This window comes from Physeter macrocephalus, chromosome 6, assembly GCF_002837175.3.
Source record: "Physeter macrocephalus isolate SW-GA chromosome 6, ASM283717v5, whole genome shotgun sequence".
Lineage (NCBI taxonomy): Eukaryota > Metazoa > Chordata > Mammalia > Artiodactyla > Physeteridae > Physeter > Physeter macrocephalus.
The window spans coordinates 5,861,423-5,874,258 of NC_041219.1; the positions used below are offsets into that span (position 1 = coordinate 5,861,423).

The window sequence follows — 12,836 nt, forward strand, 5'->3', positions numbered from 1 at the left end:
CGGCATGTGGGATCCTCCCAGACCGGGGCGCGAACCCGGTTCCCCTGCATCGGCAGGCGGACGCGCAACCACTGTGCCACCGGGGAAGCCCCTTTTATAGCCTTTTTTTTTTTTTTTTTTTATTTGCATTGGTAGGTTGAAAAACGAAACTCCTCCTCTGCTTTAGGAAAGTCATTAAGGCCTTTTTTTAAAGTTAGAATCAGTGCTTTCTTTAAAGTTTTAAGTTTTAAGCCTTTATACCAGTTTGCATTTTAAATTGACTTATGTACTTCTATTTTAAAGCTAAAAAAAGTGATATCTAGGAGTGAAACAGGAGCTGTTATTTAACTTGGGACATATCCAACTTGGTTTGGGGGGAAAATCATAAAGGCAAACTCTCATAGTTACCATGATGTCACGCAAGCTAGAGTATTTCTTCATGAACCACAGCTCTTGTTAATTATTCCTTTAGTACGAGTCCGTCTGTTCTGCAGATTTTTCTTTGCTATCAAAACAGCACTTTATAATAATGTTATTTTGTTCACTTGTACCTTTGGGACTAAATGGGAGGCTGTAATTTTTGCGAAATTGAGTAGATCAGATGCCCTTCCACACACATACTGTTGTAAACAGTCTAAATGTGAGCCGGGTGATAGAGAAATACTTAATGTAAGGTAAATGTCCATGAAGTTGAAAGTGATTTTTATTCTCTTTAAGTATTACATTTTTAATATTGAATATACTATGCTTTTTGTCCTTATCCCAATCTGATCTTTCCTAGAATATAAATTTAAATTTGAGAACTCTGATTTCTCTGTGAATTTTTTTGTTTTTGGTCCAGTGCAGGCTGTTTACAATGGGTTTTTGTATAAATGCAGTTGATGTTATATATATACTCTGCTATTCCACTACTTAACGTTGAGATTTATTCCTCTTTTATGAACTGGTTTAGTGGACCAGCAATCCTCAAATGGGCAGTAGTCCTTTTATTAAGCTACCAGGTTGAAAACAGGATATTGGCATATATACAATTTCTTATCTTTATGAACATGAGCTAATGGTGCATTTAATTAGTCATCTAAGTAAGAAATGCCATACTGGGCCAGAGCAGTGATCCATCCGGCACAGACTGTCCTAAAAAGCTGCACCAAGGAATCAGATTACTTACTGGAATTCTGTCATCACTAAAGGATACATAGACCATTTCTAATTTCCCTTAATTTATATACTGTACTCAGAATTCATGCATTCACTTAAACTCTTCAACATTGCGATGTCTTCTGATTACATATGCTATGTATGTATTAAGCTAAAATACCTATTTTAGATCTGTTGGAATTGGTAATTCTAGGGTAAAATACCATTTATAATATGAACTTCAGTTCTTTCCTTGCTCATATGCTTCTTCAAGTTTCTTCACCTATAAAATATAAAATGATTTCAGTTTTTTTTCCCCAGTCTCAAAATCTGTTCTGTTATTTCTAATATGGCCAATTTATGAGGTTTTCTTTCTCACCCTCCTTCTTACCATTTTTTCTTTCTACATGCAATTTAAATATAGAATATTAGGCAAATTCTTTATGTATAATGAAGGAGGACCAAGTTATAGAGGGCCACTGAATTCCTTTGAATTATCTGATGGCCATAACTGAAAGTTTTGTGAATTTTAGGAGAAACAATATTTCATAGCTGTAGTTCAGAGAAAACAGGTATAGCTTATATTGATTGCTTTGTGATATGGATTTATTAAAGAGTCTTTCATGAGACATGAATTCTACTTTTCATTTTGCTGGAAACTGATTTCCAGTTTGAAGGCATTGGTCATTCTTTCTTTCATTGTTCTTTGTGCAGTGCTTACCATGAGAAATTAGAGTTTGAGTGTGGTGAAAAATTGTATCTGTTACATTGCTGAAAAATATTTAAAGTCTACCAGAACTACTAAAGAATGAAGATAGTATTTTCGTCCTAGCAGATAAAGGAGGAATTTAGGAAAAAAATTGTAACTCTTCTAGGTTGACTTCTATTTTTGAAGTTATTGGTTATCCCCTAGAAAATAAAAGGGCTGAAGTGAGCTTTATAAAAGTTGTTTCCACTTTTGAGGAAGTTAATGCAGTTGGGTAACAGTTTGTGGGGCACATACATATTACAGCATCTTCAAGAAGAGACTATCAAATACTGAAGTCGTTTGGTATTCAAGTAACTCAACCCCCTGGAATAGAGTCAAAGTAAATCTGCTTTAATACCAAGTTCCTCTCCATAGTGAATATTTTATTGTGTGTGGTATTAAAATTCATGAAAAATAGTAAAGCCACAGGCTCTGTGATATTTATTTGTATATATCTCTTCATTATGTATAATGTTGAACACATAGAAGAAAACTAACCCAGGAGATATTTACCTTAATGTTCTACATAGACTCATATGTTGAGGTCTTTTTTTTTTTTAAACTAAGAAATATATTTTATTGTCATAGCCAGAATGTGAGTAGCATGTTTGTATATAAAACAAAAGTTTGAAAAAGTAACAGTTATTCATATTGTGTGCAAGAGGAAGGAAGGGAAGGAGAGAGAGAGACAAACACTAATGATAGGGAGAGGAGGTGTGTATGATAAAGTTTCAAGAAACAGTACATACTCCATATGCTCTGTACTTCCATTTTGTTAAAATGCAAAACAAAACAGCAAACACCATAGGTGAAAGTTGTATTATTTATAATTGGTATCCTGGAAGAGTGTGTCCTTACCTTCCCTCCCCTTTCCTTCATCATTCTTAACCATTAGTGCAATGATTTGAGTTTGTGAGGGAGGTTTTTTTTGTGTGTTAATTTATGCTGAAAATTCCCAGGACATAATCAAGTATTTAGAAGACTAGCATAATGTATTTAGGTCTTTGGGGAACTTTTAATCATGAATCTGTTGAGTCTCTGCTCTGTGTAAAGCAGTAAATTATTTAAATGGCGTGTCTTTTAGTCAATAGGGATAATTTGTTGCAAGCAGTCTTCACTTTCTCCAAATAACTGAGGACATTAGTATAGTAAGGCCACAGTTCCTGGGTAATGTGTCTTAAAAAGAAAAAAAAAATTTTTATTTAGGCTGTGCCGGGTCTTAGTTGTGGCACGCGGGATCTTCATTGTGGCATGGGGGATCTTTAGTTGCGGCATGTGGGATCTTTAGTTGCAACATATGGACACGTAGTTGTGGCATGCATGCGGGATCCAGTTCCCCGACCAGCGATCGAATCCGGGCCCCCTGCATTGGGAGCACAGAGTCTTACCCACTAGACCACCAAGGAAGTCCCAGGGTAAAGCGTCTTGATAGTTAAGTAGTCACCTTGATTTTTTATTTTAGAATAGGTATGTTACTTTCATTGCATGATAAGCAGTGGGTGCATCTAGTAACAAATTAAATGTACAGTTTAGAAAGAAAATATTCCTACAGAATATTTTCTGATTAATGACATGTTAAAAAATCAGATTCTGTTTTGGGTAAAGAACTGAAGCCAATAAGTGTTATCTCATAGTGTCAGGAACTAAGGTGTTCTACATGAGAGAATTTTCTGGAAAAGGAAAATTAGGAATTATAACTAATAATTTTATTGTAAATTTTAAGAAGTTAATGAAAAACTTTAATGTATGTATGTGTATGTATATATCTATACATCAGGAGAGAAAGAGAAGTATTTCAGACATCCAGAAAACTACAGAAACTATTTTGGTAAATATCTGTGTTACCCACTGTATTAAATCTTAACATTTCTTCCCTGACTTCTCAGCGCATATGGAATAGCCATCAGTCACTTAGAGTTGATTCAGGTTAATCATTATGAATGAATACTAATTAGTGAGCTATGCTGTGCCTCACTTACTCTTACTCAGTTCCCATAGAGCTAAATGTACCATATTCTTCTGATTCATCCCTAATGCTACATGTTTCTTATTAATGTACAACAGTGAACCTTCCTCTTTTGTCCTCTTATTTAAAACAGCTGTGGAAGAATGGAACAAATTTCTCAAATGAGCAGCCTGGATTTACATGTTACTCCTATGGGGCAAATGTGGTATTTGTGACTAATAGTTTTATTCCAGTTTACTGCAGATTATAACAGTGAAAAAGAAAGACTGAGATTTTGCATTTTGGAGCCGTCTCTTTCTGGTTTGGACAAGTTATTTAACCACTCTGTTTTGTTAATACCTTTCCCATAGGGAAGCTCTGAGAATTAAGCAAGCTAATGTAAATTTCTGGCACACAGAAGTTGCTCAGTAGAAGGTTGCTTTAATATCACTAGCCTTTTTTCAAGTGGTTGAACTTGCTGAAAGTCTGATTTCCAGATGAATGGGGGCATTTCTGCACAACAATATTCAAGAGTTCTCTTCACGTCCCTCCCCGCAAAAGCAGATTTTAACATTAGATTCATCATCCAACTCTTAGAACCCCAGCTGATTGTTTTCATAATACTTTTGGTTTATTTTTGTACGTAAGGTCTGATAGGCACATAACAAATGCTTTGTGAGCCTTAAACTAAGTGAAAATAGATTGTTCAGATGAAAGGTATGTGGCTAAGTCAGTTTTGGGGCAATTCTAGAGAACTCTTGCCAGAACTGGTATCTTTGTTTTGGTCTTCAGAGACTATTAAATATGATCACTGAGTCATACTTGCTGTTTTCTCTGTCCCCTGGCTATTTCTCTTAAGACCCTGTAGCTTGGCCACCACATGCAGGATGTTTAAAAGGCAGCGTAGGCCTTAGCCCAGGAGGAGTTTGTTTATTTAAAGAAAAATAATTAAGTTCAAACATCCCTACCATGTCATAGCTAGTCTAGTCATGTTAGAGTTAGTGAGTTCTTTTGATTCTTTCTGGTGGTCATGGTGCCTAAAAGGTAACAGATAAATGTGGAAGTGGTTAAACTTTTCCTGAGATTACTTGGAATTTTATAATGTAATCTCAAACAAATCCCTAAAGGAGTGGGAGGAAAGGGAATGCCATTTATTTTGCTAGTTGTTTTTTAATGGGACTCATATAATTCAAATCTTTCACCACTTCTTTCTAGGGTTATGATACAGATGATTTAAAAACAAAACAAAAACTGAAAAAAAAAAGCCACACACACTATGGTAGCTATATCTTCATTAATTCTTCGAAGTTTGGACCATAAGAATCTTTTAAAAGGGACAGTATAACTTCATAGATGTTTAGATACAAAGATATGAAAATTGATTACATTTGTGTTTCAAATGATTAGCATCTCCAAAATTTATGACTGACTTCTCCTTACATGTTCTCTGCCAGATGAGGAAATCTGAGGCAGATATTTTGGGCTTGCCTGGGGTACCAGGGTGTATCTCTTTAATTAGGTAACTTTAAAAAACCAAGTCCTAAAGGAAGTAAAGGAGGAATTAGTACAAGTCCTGAGGCACTGAAATGAGAACATGCTTGATGTGTTTAAGGAAAGAGGCCAATGTGCCTAAAATGGAGTGAACAAGAGGGAGAGTGGTAGGAGATAAGGTTAGAGAGTTGGGGAAGGGAAAATCAGATCATGGTCCTTATAAGGATTTTGGCTTTGAAACTGGTGAGATGGACTCAATTAGAGGGTTTGAGCAGAAGAAGGACATGATCTGATTTTCTTTTTTTTTTTTTTTTTTTTTTTTGCGGTACGCGGGCCTCTCACTGTTGTGGCCTCTCCCGTTTCGGAGCACAGCCTCCGGACGCGCAGGCTCAGCGGCCATGGCTCACGGGCCCAGCCGCTCTGCGGCATGTGGGATTTTCCCAGACCCGGGCACGAACCCGTGTCCCATGCATCGGCAGGCGGACTCTCAACCACTGCGCCACCAGGGAAGCCCCTGATTTTCTTTTGAAAAGGACTAATCTAACTGATTTGTTGAGGTGAGCAAGGGAAGAAGCTAGGAGATCAGATGGAGAACTATTACAGTAATGCAGATGAGAAATAAGGTGGCTTGGACCATCATAAGAGTAGAGGTGGTAAAAGTGGTCATATTATGGATATCTTTTGAAATTGGAGCTCCCAGGATAAATACCTAATGAATAGTGATGAATACTTCTGCACATAAAGTCTGGTTGATCCCTTTTTAATGATGTTAAGGTTAATCACTGGGTTCAGGTTTTGTAGCCTGATTTATCCATTATAAAGTTTCCCATCAACCTTTTATCTAATGGTTTTAGCAACCATTGATCAATTTTTAGATTTATTATTTTATTAACTATTACAAAATGGGTATTCTCTAATTCTGTCATTCCTTCTACATTTATTTTTTGGAATCCTATAAAAGACGGCTTTCACTTACTGACTGCCTGGTTACTCTGGGGTACCTTTCATGTAAGAAAGGCAGGATAAATACTTGATTCTTTTCCATTATCAATTTTCAGGATAATTAGTTCTTGCTCTAGTGACTACCAAAGACGATGGATTTTTTAAAAAATACATTTAATGTTTGAGTCAATGGTAGTCATCATTTTGATGTTCAAAATGTCATTATCGTTTGATGTTCATTTGACTTTAAAACATGTCTTCAAAGTAAAAACTATGAAACAAGATATATTCTGAGGAGTCTAACTTGCCTGTCCTTTCCAACTTGCTTTCTCTTTTCTCTGTAGACAACCATTTAAAAATGATTTTGGTTTATTCTTCTACCGCTTGTTGAAAGGAAGAAAAGCAATTCTGTAATAATATTTGTATTCCCCCATTTTTTTTTTTTTTACTAAAAGAGCAGCATTTTGTGGAATATTAATTCAGCTACAGGATGGGAAGTAGGGAGTACCCCTGGGTTCCTTGAGGGTTATTCTTGAGATCAGTCAACTTTTCACTCCTTATAAAAGATTTTTTCTTATATTCCTAGCTGTCTCCTCAAAGAACATACATGTTTGCAAAAGAAAAAGACCCTCACCCACACTATTTGGCAATATTTAGGAAGATCACACGTCCAGCAATTCCCCTTCTAGGAGTCTTTCCCAGAGGTTGCACTAATAAAATTACAAAATGATAGATGCCTTTATTCTGTTCCTTGAAGTTTGGGGACCATGTCTTGAATTGTCTTTTAATTATGGGCTTTGTTTGTTGGCGAAAAGAAACAATACTGATGATGTAGTTGGCATTAACATTAATGGTGTATGTGTGGAAGAAATGGCATTTTGAGACTGCCATTTTGACATACTGTCAGGTTAAGTATTTCATCAATTAACATTAAATCATTCATAAAGTTATTCATTCTTTCGATGAATATTTACTGAGCACTTATGGCATGGCAGTCATTGTCTTAGGTGCTCGAGAGATACCAGCAAATAAGACAGAAAAAAATCTCCTTCAGAGCTTAGATTTCTTATAGATGTGAGGGAGAAACAGCCAAGCATAATAAATAAGCAATTAACTTACTGTTTTCAAATGTGGAATTTTAGGGAATTCCCTGTCAGTCCAGTGGTTAGGACTCGGCGCTTTCACTACCTGGGCCTGGGTTCCATCCCTGGTTGGGGAACTAAGATCCCGAAAGCTGCACGGTGCGGCCAAAAAAAACAAAAAACAAAAACAAAAAGCCAAATTTGCAATTTTAGGGTTCCTTTTCTACGTCTTCCTTTCCTCTTTTTCCGGTCTGTAAGTAGCATCCTTAGGAATTGCAAGGGTCTGATGGGTGAAAGGGATTGAGGACTGAAGCGGTTGTAGATTTTTATACTGAGTAGGTGTAGCATAACTGTATAATTCTGGTTCCTCCCACCTCATTCTCAGTCCAGTTAATGTTTTTTATTAGAAGGTTGCTTAAGAACTGCTTTGATAGTTCCCTCTAGTCACTAATATTTAGATAATTGTTCTTAAAGATTTTACATTTTTGTTATAATATGTTCTTAATTACATCTTTATTTCAGAAATGACCATTAAGAAGTAGATGCCCAGATGCCAAAGTAATGAAACAGTCAATTTGTCATAAGATGCAGCTGTGGCTTTTCAACCAGATTAGTAAGTGTGGCCAAATTTTTTTTTTAACTTTATACTTACTTTATCTACTTTGAAAAACATTTAATAAAAAATATAGTGGACTTTTAAAAAAGTGTCAACTTGTATTTCTGTTTTTTCTTTGGGTTGTGGAACAAATTCTAGCATATATCTCTAGAAAATGTATGTCTTTGCTTTACTTTTTTAAGAACTATAAAGTTAATATTATAAAATTTTAGTTTTGAGGAAATATATGAAAAAGTCACAATAATAACTCTCTCCAAATACAGCCACTCTTATAATTTTTGGATATTTGTTTTCCCTCCTGGTCGTTGTTCTACACATTAAAAAAAAAACAAATTATGATCATAGTGTTGTGAAGAGTATGCTTCTTGTATATCTTTTAAAATTAAATTTGTTAAGATGTTTCTTCCTGGGAATAAAAATACCCTTCAGAACAGTGTTTCTTATTGGAGTGATGAAAATGTTCTAGAATTAGGTGGTGGTGATGGTTGTGTAACTGAATTTTACTCGTTAAAGGGATGACTTTTATGACATGTAGAATAGCTAAAAAAAAAAAAAAAAAAAGGTACCCTTCAGAATATCAAATCTTGGCAAGAGTAAAACCCAGTTAAGTACTAATGTCTTAGAATATGAAAATGTGCCACTCATTATTATGTACTTAGCAAAAATGATTTGATAGTAGAGTATTTTTATAATACAATAATAAATTTTATAATATTTTAATGAAGATAATAACATACTTTTATTATTTGAGACTTAATATTTCTTAAGCTTTGTTGATACCAAATGTCATAATAATCTAAATGTACTATGCTAGCATTTTGTAACTTTTCATTTTCAAAAGACTTTCTGTTTGAAACTAACATTTCAACTTTTCTACCTGAAATTTTTTTAGGGACAAAATTGTATCTGTTTTTCTCAGAAGAGAATTCCACAAGGTAAGACATTGTTAATATAGTAATAAAACAAATATGGTTGAATATAGGCTTAATTGCTCTGGCTTTTTTTTTCTTTTTATCCTTTTCCCATACTTATTTCATATCTTTTCTGGATTATTACAAGATTCTCACAAATTTGTTAGCTATTCCTTTGCTACCTTAGAATTTGCTAGCAAGACACAAGTCATCTTATTTGAAGTTAGGATTAAAAGGGTGTGATTAAAGTAGTCACCTTGAAACTCAAATACTGCTTTTCATAGTCACAGCTTATTCCTAACATCCTTAGGAGTGGGTTTGTCCATTTTGAGAAAAAAGTTCTTTTCTTTCATTGGGGCCCATTTACCTTTTGCTTCAATGGATAGTACTAGCTAAGTGACATTAGGGAGTAGTGGGTTCATAGAAGCTCTCTTAGAGGCTTTAAGTTAAAGGAGATTATTTAGCAATGCTTCCACCTATGGAAATTGTGTAACTCCTATATTTAGTTTAAAAAGTGGAATGCTTCCTACCAGCTAGATAATAAAAGATTGAGTAACAGCTAGTATTAAAGAAAAAAATACTGAATGATCACCTTGACAATGGATTTTAAGTCATCATTGATGTACATTATTATTCTCTTTAGACTTCTGAAGGATGAAATGTTCAAGTGAGTAGATAGTAAAATTTCCTTATCAGTGTGCCTACCGTATGCCAGATACTTAAAATCAATTGCTTGGCAGCATTAAGAACTTACTTTGGTTAAGTTTTCTCAGGAACTTTTGGCATAGGTAGTAGTGGTCCTTTCAGAGTAATTCAATCTGTCAACTGGAAATGCTTATAAAGTGAATTATTCAGATCAATAACTTTCTCATTTTTTCTCCTTTTTCAGTATCCTATGTCCTGAGGGTAACATTCACCCTCAAACACAATTTTTCCACCTGCTTTTGAAAGTGCCACAGATTTAGTTAATCAAGTCAGTTTTTATCCTGATAACTGAAAATAAAGCGTTAAAATAAAGGGGACCCACTAGCTGATAAGGAGGAAGGGAGAGCAAATTGCCAAGTTTTCATTTACATGTTTCTTGTGAAACTCTTTTGCCCTATTTTTTTCTTCTACTTAACAGTGGGTTAAGAGAGGGGATCCTAGAACCTATGTATAGCACGATCTGATCTTCCAGGGCACTACTCAAAGGCATTACTTCAGGAGAAATCCAGATCCTTCTTTTCCTGGACCACAATGCTTAAAGTAAAAACAAAAACTTCAAAAAATTTAATCTTAGTGAACTTGATCTGTTACATCTTTGTCACTGTTCTTTTGGCAAATAAAATGTAAATCTCAGACATCAGTACAATGTATGATACAATGATGATGAATTATATTGTCTGTACCCTTAGGGTTCCCCTGTACCTGTTCAGTAAATATATATTTTTGTACATACCAGGTGCTTTCATAATTTTTTTAGAGTAGAAAATAATCTAAAAAAGATTATTCACCTTTATATAGTATTACCCTGCTACACAGTTAAAGGTATTAAAGGGACAATGACAACTTAAATTATTGTTAACCCTACGCTTAAAAATGGTTGAAATGGTAAATTTTATGTTATGTATATTTTATCACAGTTTAAAAAATTACTGTTTAAAATTTTGGGCAACTTTGTTTATTATGAAAGAGGATGGCTTTGTCTGAAGTACCAGTTGGTTGTTGTTGTTTTTGCCTCTGTCAAGAGGCCCTCTCCTGCCACTACTCTCCTAGGTCCTAGTAGCCACACTTCCCTTTACCCTTTGGACTGAGGGGTGTTAACAGCTCTAGCTCTCCACTGTTGCTAAGCCGGGGGAATTCCCCCTTAACCCTACCATAGTTGTGTAATACAGGTTTAACTTCTGGTATCCACTATTGACAGTTCAAAGACAAAAGAGTAAAGAAATACAGAGAATTGCATGTTAACTAGTCCAAAATTGTATCTCAAAACATGTTGCTGCTTATGAGACACAATGTAATTTGGATGCATGCAGAATTTAAAATGCACAAAAATTTGCATCTTTTTATACTAGCAATTGTACCTTGTTTTGGAATGCCATTTAAAAAGAAAAGTATCAAGCTGAGAGTTGAAGAAAAAGTAATCCTTACAAAATACTACTATAATCAAATGGGAACATGGCCTGAAGTGTCAGGGTGATAATAAGGACCCACAGACAACCATGGATTTAAATAAAGCAGTAAGAATTCCATAGACGGGAGAAAGGCCAGGTATCTAAACAGTCACATGATTATCTTCTCCAATATTGAAGTACCAGTTTTTAACCTCAAGTACAGGAGTATTGAGTTAATGATATTCCTCAGTTTGTGTCATACCCATTTATCACTGGTTCGTTAAAGGACTGTTCTTCCGTTTTCTTTTATAACTAGTCCCTATACAAATGACCTTTAAATGTGTTTGGTGTGTATCGTTTTGTATATCTTATAAAAGGTTTTATTATTTTATGTGCCTGTCTTTTAATTATACATTAGGTCTTAATCTAATTCTTATAGTCCCCTCCACCCTCCTCTGTCTTATTTTTTTCTAAGATCTGGCCATGTTGCTGAGTGTTCTTCTAATTTGTTTTGTCCAACTGGTACATTGTATTCCAGGTTGTTTATTAAAATGAAGCTATTAAATGTAAAATTTCTTAAATGTGTAAGGCACATAAAATGAGCACTTAAGAAAAGGTCAATTAGTGCTTATTTCTTTATATTAGAATTGAAGTTGAAGAATGCGAATTAGATCCTGTGGAAGATTAGAGAAAATATAAACATCTGTTTAGAAGGCTGTCTATCTAGGAGTCTGTTAGAACAGTCAAAAAAACTGTAGGGCCTAACAAAAATGTATATTTTTTGTCTAGAAACAGTATATTAAAATGCTTAGGTCTCAGTGTTAGCCGGTAAAAAGCCTTATGGTTGAAAGATAATACCAGTAATGTTATAGAACCTCCCCATTATCTATTGCTTGTTAATTTCTCCATTAAATCATATATGAACGTTCATCTTATTTCTTTCTATTACTTCACTGAAGCAGAATCATGTTCTGTGAATTTCCATCACTGAATCTAACACAGAGTAAGAACAGTACAAATGCAAGATTCTAAATTTGGGATGCAGAAAGACAATTTCATCTATGGTAAGCACAGCATCAGCAGAAGTAACTTCTCTTGGATCCCCTAACTAGAAATTGTCAGAAAGTAGGAACTTTAGAATCTCCAAGTCTGTGGTGATGATATGCCTTGTAGTCGAGAAGAGGGGAGAGGGGAAAACTCCTAGGAGAAGATAAAGTGGGCCCTGACATTACATTAAGGAGGATAATGACAACACTGATCAGATCAGGGAGGGACTTCTATCAGGTCGAAAAAGCTAACAAGATACCTTCTGGGAGCAGTTTCTTTTTGTGGAAGGAGGATCTTAGGGGCACTTAGTTCTGGAGTCCAGGTGGAAATGTGGAACTGAGTCAGTAGTAGTCGAATGGAAAAGGGTAAGGGAATTCACATTTGCTAAAAGCCAGTGTTGAGGCGTTTTGAAAGAAGTAGTTATTTACATGTCAACACTTAAGTATTTGTAAAATCATTGGCGGGAAGACTGGGCCCTCTTGATATTGATTTGGTATCCCATGCATGAATACTCCCCACTCTTTTTAAAAATAACAATTCAGGTAACATAGTCCCTTTCTCTGATTTCTTAAATTTTTGAGTATTTCGTATGGCATAATAATTTCATGATTTTTGCTTTGTTATGTTAACACATGCCGTAAGTAGGACAGATAGTATTATCATTTTACAAATGAGGAAACCAGTAGCCGAATTAGCTTTAGATTCTTTTTACTAATCTACACTGCCACCCTATCAATGGATATTTTGCTCTATATAAAAGATGTAATTACAAGGATAGTTTTTTTTTTTTTTTTTTTTTTTTTTTTTTGTGGTATGCGGGCCTCCCTCTGCTGTGGCCTCTCCCG

The 12,836-nt window shown here is 34.9% G+C and overlaps 1 protein-coding gene across 9 annotated transcripts in view; it reads left to right on the forward strand.

The window, feature by feature from the left end:
- Positions 1-12,836, forward strand: part of FRS2 (fibroblast growth factor receptor substrate 2) — a 119,833-nt gene that overhangs the window by 38,851 nt on the left and 68,146 nt on the right. For 7 of the 9 annotated variants that reach the window (XM_055085197.1, XM_055085196.1, XM_055085195.1 and 4 more), the window contains 2 exons: positions 7,847-7,937; positions 8,833-8,875. The gene's annotated coding sequence lies outside the window, so the exon portion shown is untranslated. Of the gene's footprint in view, positions 1-7,846; positions 7,938-8,832; positions 8,876-11,903; positions 12,009-12,836 lie in introns of all 9 variants that reach the window. The other 2 variants (XM_007113541.4, XM_028490368.2) reach the window with 2 other exon arrangements.